Genomic DNA, 13,894 nt, shown 5'->3' with positions numbered 1-13,894 from the left:
TCTTCCTTCTCACAGGAAAGGGTGCACACCATGGTTTGGAACTTTCCCTGTTCAATCCCACTTCCATTTTCTTTTATCTTTTGAAAGCGTTACCAATAAAAAAACCTTTTGTGTTCCCAACTCCATCTCAGCACCTGCTTCCCAGAGGACCCAGCTAATACAGTGCCTTCTAACTTTGTTTCTTCTGTGGTCAAAGTTATTCAATCAGATTCCTAAGGATGCACACACTTCAACTCTTCAGTTGTATGCACATATGCATGCATGTATTTCGGATGAGCATATTTTTATATATTTCCTTGAAAAATTTCATGTATTTATTTCTATGCATACCTATTCCAAAATCACTCTCTTCCACATAGGCAGTCATTTGGAGTATTTAGCACATATCTTTGTACTAATGTATAAAATATATGCTATCTAAGAGAAAAAAATAAATATAATTTTTAAGGAGTGTATTTCAATAATACACTCTCAAGATACAAGTCTCAGAGAGAAAATGATGCTCCCGCTGATTACATAAACAATTGCTGCCTCAAAGGTAACTAGGAATAGGCAAGTTGGTTTTCAGTCTGTTAAAAGTTAGCTTTTTTTCTAGGCCAGGTTTCTTCTACTATTGTTAAATATGTGTGATTTTACCCCTCCATTTTCATCCTTTCCATCTCATTTTAGATGTCTCCCTAGGAAAATACTGAACATTTTGTGCTCTTGTCAGTAGTACATTCAGTACTTTGACCTATTGCAAACGTTCTTTATTTTCTGTTTAAAGACTGCTATTAATTGAATCAGATCTTGAACTTCACTTTGAATGAAGAAGATTTTGCTAAGAGTTCTGCATCGTCTTTGATAAAAAGAAAGACTGCTGATTTTCAGCTTTTATTATAACCTATTTCTTCTGTCAAAATGTCCTTTAATACAGACTGTTTTTAATCTCTTTAAATTAATGAATCTCATTAAATGGCTCTTAAGTAAATCATTTTGATAATGGTAGATAGATATTTTTTGTGCCCCAGATGGATAGTTTAAGATAGTTTCTTTTTTTCAAAAATAAGATAAAAAATGCCATTCCCAAACCACATTATTTTGTGTCTCCCTGATGAATACTTCCTAGTGCTGGTTTTCTGGTCTGTGACCAAACAGTGATTTAGTCATTAAGAAAAAAATGACTTAGATACACATCAAAGAACAAGACCTCAGGGACAAAGAGGTTTAGGAAATTCTTATATTTTTGGTCTGTTACACTCTTATCAATTCTGTTTCTAGCTTTGTGTCTCTTATTACTTACTGTCTTTCATACAATGACCAGTTGCTTTTTGTTAAACTAAAATTTAACTACAAGATGATCCTCAAAATGTACTCCCAGGAAGTCTTTGGTTCTGACCCATGACTTCATTTAGTACTGAAGACATTAACATTTTTCAAGGTATCTATTTTTTTATTTGTACATTTTAATCTATTTGGAGTACATTTTGTTAAAAGTCTGAAAGCATGTCATATTCTGCCATTATCACCAAGGTGGGAGTGGGCGAGTGGGTCAGGGATTTGAGTTCTTTGACCTTGATTTTCTTTTAAACAATAACATTTTGAACAGAATGTTCACATATTTTGAATGGCCATAGGCTTCAACTGCTCTTCACTTTCTCTTCCAATTATCTCTAATCCTTCAAAAATCTATGTGTATATCACACATTGTAACCACAACTGATGGAAAACACTAATAAACAGGAATGTCCAGAGATGTATGATACTTGGGCACTGCAGCCCTGCTCAGGGCAGGAACTCTCAGAAGGGAAAAGGCAGAGAGAAGTGTCATAAAGGAAGCCAGAAAAAGAGACATACATGGTAATAGCAAAAGGAGGAAACAGCAAGAAGATCTTCACATTCTGTGAGGTTTGGTTCTGCATCTTTCTTTCATTGTGGTTTCCCTAGGATACAGAAGGCAGTGAATAAATCTTATTTATTTGAATGGAATAAGAGATTGAAAGAATGAGTAAGAAAAGGAGCAAAATGTTCTAGAGACCAAGGCAGCAGTATGACATTCCTACTGGTATGTGTATGTGTTTGTGTGGGTTTAGAAAGAGGGGTAGGGGGAGAGAGAGAAACTATTTTATTCTGAAACCCATGCTAAGCAGTGAAACTCAGAATATGTTGAGTAGGCAGATATTTGGCATTCTCTGGGCTTTACAACAGGAAATAATAGTGATATAGGTACCAGTTACTCCCCACACCTCACAGGGCAGGATGTACAGAGTTTCGCTACTTGGAAGCTAGTTGTAAGGCCATCATAGGAGAGACAAAAACTTATTCCTTATCATCTTAACAGTATTCTGGATCTTCAACTCAACAATTATTGAAATTTGACTTAGTTTACAATCTTAGACACAAATGGGCAGGGGGAAGAAAGCTTCCGAAGAGAATAAGCAAGATCAAACCCTGCTTGTTTGCAACTTGATCACTATCAGGACCCCTGACCAATGGGTAATAATGGTTACATTGTTCTGGTCCATGTTTCACAGCACTGGGATGGAAGCGGCTACTTTGACTAAGGAGGGGAAGAGAATGCCAGCAGCTTGTTTGAGTCCTAACACAGAGTGGATTGACTGAGTAGGTCTTTGGGCTTAGAAGACCAATGATGGTTTTGAAAGGGTAATGTCAGGGCCAACTGAGGATCAGCAAATCCTTGAAGATGGGAACAAATATATATTAATAGAGGGCTTCCCTGGTGGCGCAGTGGTTGCGCGTCCGCCTGCCGATGCAGGGGAGTCGGGTTCGCGCCCCGGTCCGGGAGGATCCCATGTGCCGCGGAGCTGCTGGGCCCGTGAGCCATGGCCGCTGAGCCTGCGCGTCCGGAGCCTGTGCTCCGCAACGGGAGGGGCCGCAGCAGAGGAAGGCCCGCATACAAAAAAAAAAAAAAAAAAAAAAAAAAAAAAAAATATATATATATATATATATTAATAGAATCAGGGCAAAACATGGCACTTGTATTATTTTCAGACATGAGGCTGTATTTTAAAGTGATTCCGTTTAGGTGATATAGATAAGCCTAACTGAGTCAATATAGAGAACTTTCCAGGTGACTATAGAATCTTGAGCAACAGGATCTATATATTTTTCAACGTCAATCTTAATCCATTAGTTCCGCACCTCAAAGGGAAGAGAATACAATAATTAAGTGAAGCTTCAGGGGTTTTTTTGGTTTTTTTTTTATTCATAGGCCTTTCAAATCATGTGCACTTTCCCAAAAGGTATTCAAAAAAGAAACTGCCATATCCTAAATGCAGAAATTCTATTTGTGGAAAGGGAAAAATAAAAGGTAAATCTCTTATCTGCCCTAGGAGTTTTCACAGAATAAACTGTCACCTTATTTTTTTTTCTTTTCCCCCAGGTGACAGATTATCAGGAGCTTGTTAAAAAGCCCAGGACTTTTGGGACTTCTCTGGTGGCGCAGTGGTTAAGAATCCGCCGGCCAATGCAGGGGACACAGGTTTGAGCCCTGGTCTGGGAAGATCCCACATGCCACACAGCAACTAAGCCCATGCGCCACAACTACTGAGCCTGCGCTCTAGAGGCCGCGAGCCACAACTACTGAGCCCACGTGCCACAGCTACTGAAGCCCACGTGCCTAGAGCGCATGCTCCACAACAAGAGAAGCCACCACAATGAGAAGCTCGCGCACTGCAACGAAGAGTAACCCCCGTTCACCACAACTAGAGAAAGCAGAAACGAAGACCCAATGCAGATAAAAATAAATAAATAATTTATTTAAAATAATAATAAATGATTTGGCAATAAATGAATTAACATGAAGCCACAGATGCACAGAACGTTAGAGCTAGAAGTTGTCAAAAAATTTCAGCTCCTCTGCTTCAGGATCTGATATTATATAAACCCTTCCCCTCCTGCTCCATCCTTTCCTTCACATTGCATGAGAAAGTATAAATTCTGGGCAAGAGAATGAGCCTTTCCTTTAATAAATCATGAAACTTATGATCAGAAATGCTAATTTAGGTGCCTTATGATTGATTAATAATTAACAGATTAATTAATGAGGCTGTTAAATAGGTTAATGATGCCTATTAACGATTAATAACCAGTTTTAAGACTAGAATCTCAATATCAGAACCAGATTTAAGACTGGAATCCCGATCTAGCAATGTTCAAGTCAGTCCCCAAAATGTTATTAAGTTGTAGGCATCCTGTTTCTGTGAAGTAATCTGTTCTCCATCTCTTCTCTGCATGCATATTGGCAGGGGAAAATATACCCAGAAATGGCCACTAACAAACACACTGATGGATCGTGGCTCTGGTGCTAGAGTTTAGGATAACTTTTATTTACTTCCTTACACTTTGTAACTTTTTTTTGTTTACAGTATCTTTCAATGGGTTTATATTGAGAAAAATTCCTATGAATTATCTAAGGGTTACCAAGGAATTAGCACATTGGGCTAGGGAAGTAGATGTTAAAAAGAAAAGATACACAGTACTTGAACAGGGAGCCCAGAGCATCGTTTGTTCACTAATCTATCCACAGACCATAACACGGTCAAATTAAGTCTTAATTCTCGAATGCACTTCCATCCAAGCCTGCCTCTACAATTTGTCTCTGTGAGCACACAGGCACACATTTCCTTAATTCAGCATGGCTTTGGTATAAAAACACCAACCCAGTGAACAACGTTTTGGCTTTTTTTTCATTTTAGTTAAAAATGTCAGGGCTCCGGCATTAAACAAAAGGATTAAAAAATGATGGTGACAGCAGATGCAAAGCAGAGGATAGGATGAGCTTGGGAATCACACTGGTAGGGTTTGAATTTGGGCTCTCCTGCTCACTGACTCTGTGACACCAGGCAGGCCACAAAGATCTCAGAGCTTCAGTTTCCTCATCTTTGACATGACGATGACAACGTACAGTGCAAGCGCTCTCATGAGAGTGAGATGTACAAGTGTTAATTAAGAAGAGCTACAGTTGGAATCCAGTGAAAAGTCCACTGTGTGCTGTATGTGTGGTGTAGGTCGTTATTTCTCCATGTTACAAAAAAGGATAGAGAGGGAGAGGGTGCAACGTCAGCATCACTAAACCACACAGTAATGAAGCCAGTGCACAGACCTTGGTGTTCTTGTTCTAACGTTCTCCAGGAGGCAGCACAGATGAGTAGTTGAGAACACAGCTCTTAAAGTTGCAGCCTAGTCAACTGGCAAATCTTTTAGCACCTTAGAGTTTCATCTACAAAATGAGGACAACTCTGTATACTTCATTTGGTCATTGTGAAAATTAAGTAAAATATTATTTGAACTTTAGTTTAAATATATTAGATATTTCTCTTCTGACACCAGCAAGAAAATCCTAAGGGGTTAACCCTAAGGGGTTATTACAGCCCCTCTTATTACAGCGCTTGTCTTATTTTTCATAATGTCTCCAATTCTTAGATGTAGGCCTGGTGACCAGGAGGCATTCAATAAATAGTTACAGGGACTCCCCTGGTGACCCAGTGGTTAAGAATCTGCCTGCCAATGCAGAGGGGACACAGGTTCAAGCCCTGGTCCGGGAAGATCCCACATGCCACGGAGCAGCTAAGCCCGTGCACCACAACTACTGAAGCCCATGCACTCTAGAGCCAGCGAGCCACAACTACCGAGCCCTCACGCCTAAAGCCCGTGCTTCGCAACAAGAGAAGCCACTGCAATGAGAAGCCTGCGCACCGCAATGAAGAGTAGCTCCCACTCACTGCCACTGGAGAAAGCCCGCGCTCAGCAACAAAGACCCAATGCAGCCGAAAATTTAAAAATAAATAATAAAATTATTTTAAAAAGTAAAAAAATTAATAAATTAATGAATGATGAGAATGGGGTCCCTCTGCTTTTTTCTTCCATATTAACATTACACTCTAATTGTCCATATTCTTTTTTCTCTGTTGTCATGTTTTAAGTCATATTCAGACTTATGCCCCCATTCTTGTCCCCACTTTCAATCATAGTGAACAAGGTCAATGTTAAACATGGTGGTTAAGAGCACAGTATCTGGAGTCTGGCCTCTCAGGCCCATTCCCAGATCCAACAATTAATAGCTGTGTAACGTTGAATTATTCACTTTACTCCCTAATGCTCAGTTTATCAAAGATTATAGTAACTGTTTCAGAGGCTCATTTGGAGCATTAAACACCCTGATATTTTTAAGGTATTCTGCATAGCATCTAACACATGTTAAGTGATGAAAAAATGTTGCCTATTTTTAATTTTTAAAAATTGTTTAGCCCACACCATGTGGCACGCAGGATCTTAGTTCCCCGACCAGGGATCAAACCCGTGCCCCCTGCATTGGGAGCACAGAGCCTTAACCACTGGACTGCCAGGGAGTCTCAAATGGGAGCTATTTTTATTATCATCCTTATTATTACTTATGTCACACTAACTGTCCCAGAAGACCTGTGCCTTGGGCCCCATGTCCCACATCTGTGCAGAGGAAGATACAGTTCTTAACAGCAAAAGGATTCTGCTGGCCTTCAATGCCATTACCAAGTCCAATTTAACTGGGGATTTGTCTTATTGATGGACACATCATCATTCTCAGGTGTTGCCTGAACTTGTGTGGTCCAGGGGATTTCGAACAAGCTCTCTGATTGTAAGAGGGAATTGGAAGACCAAACAGGAAATGAAAACCATACAGTGTGTTATTTAACCCCAGAAGACACTTTCACTGTCTTTAGAGGGAGAGAGTAAGCGCTACGGATATTTAAGGGTCGTGTGTGTCTTGATGAAAGTAGTTAGGGAAGAGGGGAGCTAAGTCATGTGCTATTTATCTTGGTATTTTATTCTGTCAAATCCTCCTACCACCCTTGCAAAACTGATACAAGTGCTTTTATTTATAAAATGGAGATAATACCAAGCATCAGAGAGGTTAAATAAACTGGCAAAGACATCCAGTATTTAACAGCAGAATTAGGACTCACACTCAGATCTGGCTGATGCCAAAACTCATCTTACGTAAGTAACAGTACTTTTTATTTAGAAAGTGACGCATGCTCATTTTAGCAAATTTAAGAAATGCAGATAAAAAGAAAAGTCAAAATGATTTTGAATCCACCACTTAGAGATAGCCTTCTGTGTAAATGTACTCCAGGTTATCTTCAGCATACCACCCCCACCTCCCGTAACTACTGAGACCCTCATTTCTCTCATCTGTAAAATTGAAGCAAAAGCAATAGTGTTTTGTCAGCCCCTTACAGCTTTAAAATCCTATGATTTTATACCTCAAGTGGTTTTGCTTTCAATTTTTAGTTCCATTAATGGAAAAAAATGTATCCACACAGAACGATAGGTAGATTTCCATGAACAGTTCAATTCCTCCTGCACAGGGATGACATTAAGCCAGGGAAAGTGTCTCTTTGTAGGTTCCATGTCATCCCATCCATTGCTCATTTCCTGGACAGACTTCAGGTACCCACTGAATATGTGGCTACATCATCTGCCCCTGGATACATTTAGGACGATTAGAGCAGGGAATAAGGAGAGAGAAAGCTGGCTTAAGTAGGTTGTAACATTTGTGGGTGTTAAAGGGAATTTGTTGAATATAAAACTGTTGACAAGCCTGGGAACCTTAAGAAGTTATTGGTTCAAATGCCAGTAGCTAACAGATTGATATTAATGCAGAAGCACTGGTTAATCAGTCACCTCCACTTTAGATGTTCAGTCCTTCTGGTTTGCAGTATTTTCTTTTCTCCTGCCTCCTGACTACTGCACTGACAGAAAGATTAGAAAGTTACATAATTGCATTAGGATAACAAGGCAGTTCAGGGAAAAGCTGATACCCTGGCAGTATTTTTAGAATAATTTGGAGGAGCTGCCACTACCGTCTTGTTGAGAGATGTCTTCAGTTGTCAGCAGGGACAGAGAGAAGTGAGTCTATCATCTATTTTTTCAGATTACTGGGTACTTGAAAGATGCGTAGAGAGAAATAACAGGAAGATCAAGTGGTTTGGAAAATAAGGACATCACTAACACCTTTACAATGACTTACAGATTTTTGTGATTTTTTTTCTTTTTGTCAAGCACGAGATTTACATTATTTTGCACATAGCATTTATTTCTTCTGTTACAAGTTTCCCCTCATTCCCTCCCCTTCTCATTTTTCTTTCTTACCTTTGCATCACACATGCATAAACACACACATCAAATGCATACACACATACACACAAGGGACACAGAGATGCAATCATATAGAAATGCAGACACACACACACACACAGATACAGAGACACACCCCAGACTACAGAAAGATGTATTTTACTTGAACAGATTCTACACATATCATATACATATATACACACACACCATCCTCAGAATGTATCTTTCCAAACTATTTGTAATTTTCCATTTCTCTCAGCCTCAATTTCACCCTCTGTAAAATTAGGATGAAATGCCATCCTACCGGGATTGTTATAAGATTTCAAAATAGTTTAAAACTTTTGAATTGAAAGTGACAGAAATCCATAGTGTACTCTCTTTAGCAAAAATGGGAAACTTTTTGTGTTGAAATGGATTTGTTCCACAGCATGGATGGACAGGAATGGTTGGGCGTTAGGGACATGTGGAATGAGTTTGGATACTGTCAAGATTCTCCTTCTTTCTCTCTCTCTCTCCACATATACCTCACATATATGATTTTCTGCAGTGGTGAAGACTACTCCCAGAAAATAACATGCAGGGTTATATTATCCAATAGAAGTTCCCTATAGAATTCAATAAGGTCTCCATAGTATAAAAAGTAAGCACTGACAAACTCCCCTTTCTATCATCCCCTTGCCCCTTTCAGGGTCTGCTCTAATCTCCAAGGTGATTTTCACTAGGAACCATTAGCAACTGCTGTCATTCATGATCTCTTCCTTCATGATTTCTATTGAAATAGAAATATAATAAAAGGTAGGAAGAAATAAGAAGATAGAGCATTTTATTCATTGGGAATTATATGCAAATTCTCACAGAAAAAGCAAAGAGAGAATAATGCCGTGTCCTATATCACTGACTCCTTCAGAAGCAAGGAACGATAGGGAGCTGGAGTTTTAAGGTGTTTGCTGATCCAAGAATCCAAGAACAACTTGATATGGCTGGTAAGTGGGAAAACAGCTCCTATTCGCCAAAACCAGAATGAAAGAAAAATATAAGAAATTAATGAGCAGAGTGCTAAGGAAGGGAGCATAAAGGATTGGAGAGAGAGAGAGAGAGAGAGAGAGAGAGAGAGAGAGAGATTTACTAGAAAAATTATAGAGAACTTGTTTTTTTTCTGGGTACTGAGCATAAATCTTCCTCATCCCAGTGCATATACTCTCACCAGTTTTCAAGAAAGAAATCTTGTACTAATTATAATAACTTTTTAGATGTTACGTTTATTTAAAATATTTGTACTGACGTCTACTTTTCAGATCAAGATTTTTTGGGTAGGTATAGTCAACAAAGCCCGGGCCATGAGGAATCATAGTTATATCCAGGTTGCACATATGTGTATGCCTTATCTCCCCTATAGATCATAACCTTCTTGAAAGCAGGGTCTTCTTCGAATTTAATATTCCATATCTGTTCTACATGTCTCAACAAGGTCTGGGAACAATAGGTTCTCAAGGCTCATTTTATGAAATGAATTGTGAATAGAAAAGATAGGATAGGATGGAATGGTATGAAAAGGCAAGAAAGAGTAAGTGGAGGTGAAAAAAAAAAGATGGGGCAAAACTCAATCCTGTCCTCTTTCTTCCTGGAGCAGAAGACAGGCAGAATCCACGCCCTTGCTGACAGCACTGGTATGATGTTCTTGCACCAGACGTAACATATTCATTTTCCAGTATTTACAAAAGAAAAATCAAGCCTGTTACATATTTCATTTTCCATTTCTTTTCTACTAGGCTAACTATCCCATTAATTCTATCTTTTACTTAAAAGTTTGGCTCCTTAATCAAACAGCTGTTTCACACCAACCCCCCAGTTTCACTCACACGTACTCAATATCTCTCTTGCTGCGGTCACATTCCTGCTATGAGGCTCTTTTGGCAACTGGGGAGTAAAGTCAGTTTCCAAGCTAATTTTAAGACAAGTACATATATTTCTGGCTAAGTACCATCTTTAAAAATACCCAGTTTTTTGTTTTGTTTTAATTTTGACTTCCAAAGCAGACCAAGAAATGAGAGGGGCTTCAGAGTTTCATGGAACAATGGTTCAATTTGTTGGTTGACTTAAAAAAAGAGATCAGGTTTGGTACTCATAGATTCCAGTCCTAGCTAATCGTCTGATTTCAGCATCTATTATATGGAGCTCACTCCCTTGACCTTCCATTACCTTTGTAATTTCAGTGTCTAATATAGTGCCTGGTACATAGTAGGTGCTCCATGTGTAATTGCTGAGAAAATGGAAACATGAATCGATTAAAAAGCTCTCCATCTTACTTTATAGTGATTCTGTGATGGTAAAAAGGAAATGTAGCTCTGGTCATATTTGTAAACTCCAGAGAATTTAAAAAGGAGGGTGGGAGAAACTATAACACAGAGGCAAGTTAATTTTTATTACAACATATATCTCTAACTATGAAAGAAGTAATCATGTATGTATTGTGCAGGCAATTTACTTGCCCTATACCATAGGGAGTTAGTGCTCAATGGGGATTAGAAGATGCTTACTTCAACCCTTTTTCTTTCACAAATGAGAAAACTGAGATCCAGCAATGGGAAATGGCCTAGCTCAAAGCATATTGTTGGTTAGTAACAGAAGTGGTTGGCTTCATTTAATGAGGATTTTTGTAAAACACTGATTTTCCTTCCAAGAGCAGAATCCTTCCTTTCATGGATTTTTAAAAATATCTCAGCATCAGGCTAGAATAACAAGTACCTGACTCCTTTTGGGGCTGGAAAAAGGCTTGCAGAAGAGTGAGCTGACCAGCCACAAAGTCCCTCCATCAGTCCACTCAGCAATGCTGGGGCCTTCCACAGAGACAGGTCTGATAACTTTGCCTTAAATGAACTGTGATTACATTTCACTCTTCCTTGGAAGAAGTGCAGACAGGAAATGCTTGCTGAGGGAATGAATAGGAAAGGAGATATGGGAACTGGAGTGTCCACTCCACTTCAGAAGCAGTGCGAGATGCTAAAGATAGAGAGGTAAGTAAGGAATCCACTTTTTATAAAAACCGTCTCGTGGGGCAGAATCATGAGTAAACAGAAAGGACAATGGCAGTACTGTGTGACAAGTGGTTTGGCGAAACCCCACAAGTGATGCTTTAGGAACACAGGGAAAGAGATTCACCTATTCATGTGGGGTGAGGGTTGGGGATAGAAGCAGGCAATTAGGAAAGGCCTAATGCAAAATTTTGTTCTTTTCTGGATGCTACGCTGTATGTTTTTAAGTGTGCTCTTTTTTCTACATTTTTGGTATTTCATAAATTTTCCTAAAAGAACTCGTGTTTTGTCTATGTTATAAAAATACATATTATACAAATGAAAGATGAGGTGTCATTACCAATATTTTTAAATTTTATTTTATTGAAGTATAGTTGACTTACAATGTTGTGTTTAATTTCTGCTGTACAGGAAAGTGACTCATATATATATATATGTGTATATATATATATATATATATATATATATATATATATATATATACACACATACACACACACATATTCTTTTACATATTCTTTTCCATTATGGTTTATCACAGGATATTGAGTATAGTTCCCTGATGAGGTATCACTGAAGGCTTCTGAAGGCCATGTTAGAGAATAGGAGGGACGTCTGAGGGATGTTAGAGAATAAGAGACCAGTAGGGAGAAACTAGTTAGCTATATTGTCATGAGTTTAAATAACTGGAATAAACAATGTGGGTCTTTTCAAGTCAACAAAATGATGAATCATTTTTTGGAAGAAATGCATACATATGCTTGCTGAGAATACAACCCTCATCAAAACTACCCCCAGCTGATATGCTTATTTTTGGTACCCAAGTAAAAAGATAGAAGTAATTCAGCAAATCCACACAGGAGCCATATCTAAATGACAAGTGTCTGATGCTAAAGCTTAAGTGCAGTTATTATGCAAAAATGACCTTTATGCTTGCAAATATGGTAATTCTATATAAATGACACTCCTATCCAGATTTAGTTATAAGTAAATATTTTCTAATGTAAACTCAAGCCCCAAATCAAGCCAAGATATCCTTTCTACATTAAATTGCTCTACTGTTCTTTTTAAAGCAATTCTTATTCTTATACTGGCACTATTTACAAGCATGACATATTTCAAAAAATATTCTCTTTTCCCCTAACCTTGAACAGAAGGAATGCCTTATTTAATGCCGATTCAACTCCTTCGACAAAACTTTCTAGGCAGTTTCTTTACTGCCTTCTGAATGTCAGTGTTTCAGAGGAGAAGTCTGAGGCCAGCTGTAGTTTCCTCACTTATTTTGCCTAAACATATGCAGAACATTGTCTTCCTTAAATATGGAAATATTTGTCCAGGTATGCATTAATTATTTTAACTTAACTGATCAATTTCTTTAGCTCTGCTTATCTAATTTCCATCCAGCTTTGGAAATACACTTTGAATTATTTGTAACAGCATTTTTTCCCAAACACTTCAGGGGTTTTATTTCATCATGAAGTATGTTAATTGTAGGTTTTTCCTAATGCCCTTTATCACACTGAGAAATTTTCCTTCTATATTGAGTTGCTAAGAATTATTATCATGAATGGATTTTGAATTTTGTCCTTTTTTCTGAATCTATTGAGATGATCATATTTTTCTTCTTTATTCTGTTGATTTTGTGACTTATAGTATGCGATTTTTCTAATGTTGATCCAGTCTTGCATTCCAGGAATAAATCCATTTTTAATATATTCCTAGATTTATTTACTGATAATTGTTGAAGATTATTGCCTCTGTGTTCCTGAGGGATTTTAGTCTGTCATTTCTTTTCCTTGTAATGTCCTTTTCAAATTTTAATACCTGGGTTGTTATGCTGTTCTTATTAAAAAAAAAAAAAAGTTGGGAAAAGTCCCCCTTCTCCTCTATTTTCTAAAGGAGAATTGGGCAGAATTGCTATTATTTCTTCCTTAAATACCTAATAGAATTCATCTATGAAGCCATCCAAGCTTTCATTCTTTCTTCGTAGGAAGGATTTTGGTTACAAATACAACTTCTCTAATAGACACACAGTTTTTCAGATTTCTTCTTGTGTTAGCTGTGGTATTTGTGTTTTCTAAGAACTTTGGGTTAAGAAAAGACAGTCTCTATTTTCTAGCATGTTGTACTAAACTTGAGGAATATTGAAAAAATACAGACAAAAATAATTGTGCAGGAAAAAAGGAGAATTATTTCTGGGAAAGAAATTTCCTTGTACAGATGATTCAAAAGTAAAGCATGACCTTTTGTGTTTCCATACAAATTGTGAAATTTTTTGTTCTAGTTCTGTGAAAAATGCCATTGGTAGTTTGATAGGGATTGCACTGAATCTGTAGATTGCTTTGAGTGGTAGAGTCATTTTCACAATGTTGATTCTTCCAATCCAGGAACATGGTATATCTCTCCATCTGTTTTCCTTAGGTAGGTTTATTCCTAGGTATTTTATTCTTTTTGTTGCAATGTTAAATGGGAGTGCTTCCTTAATTTCTCTTTCAGATATTTCATCTTTTGTGTATAGGAATGCAAGAGATTTCTGTGCATTAATTTTGTATCCTGCTGCCTTACCAAATTCATTGATTAGCTCTAGTAGTTTTCTGGTAGCGTCTTTAGGATTCTGCAGGTATAGTACCATGTCATCTGCAAACAGTGACATCTATATTTCTTCTTTTCCGATTTGGATTCCTTTTATTTATTTTTCTTCTCTGACTGCTGTGACTAAAACTTCCAAAACTATGTTGAATAAC

The 13,894-nt window shown here is 37.8% G+C and overlaps 1 pseudogene; it reads left to right on the top strand.

Annotated features, from left to right (window-relative positions):
* The first annotated feature begins 11,073 nt into the window (after window positions 1-11,073).
* Window positions 11,074-13,894, top strand: part of LOC102989856 (AP-3 complex subunit beta-2-like) — a 54,557-nt pseudogene continuing 51,736 nt past the window's right edge.

Source organism: Physeter macrocephalus, chromosome 17 (assembly GCF_002837175.3).
Source record: "Physeter macrocephalus isolate SW-GA chromosome 17, ASM283717v5, whole genome shotgun sequence".
NCBI lineage: Eukaryota > Metazoa > Chordata > Mammalia > Artiodactyla > Physeteridae > Physeter > Physeter macrocephalus.
The sequence above is the reverse complement of the archived record's forward strand: the minus strand, read 5'-3'. Positions and strand labels throughout refer to the sequence as shown.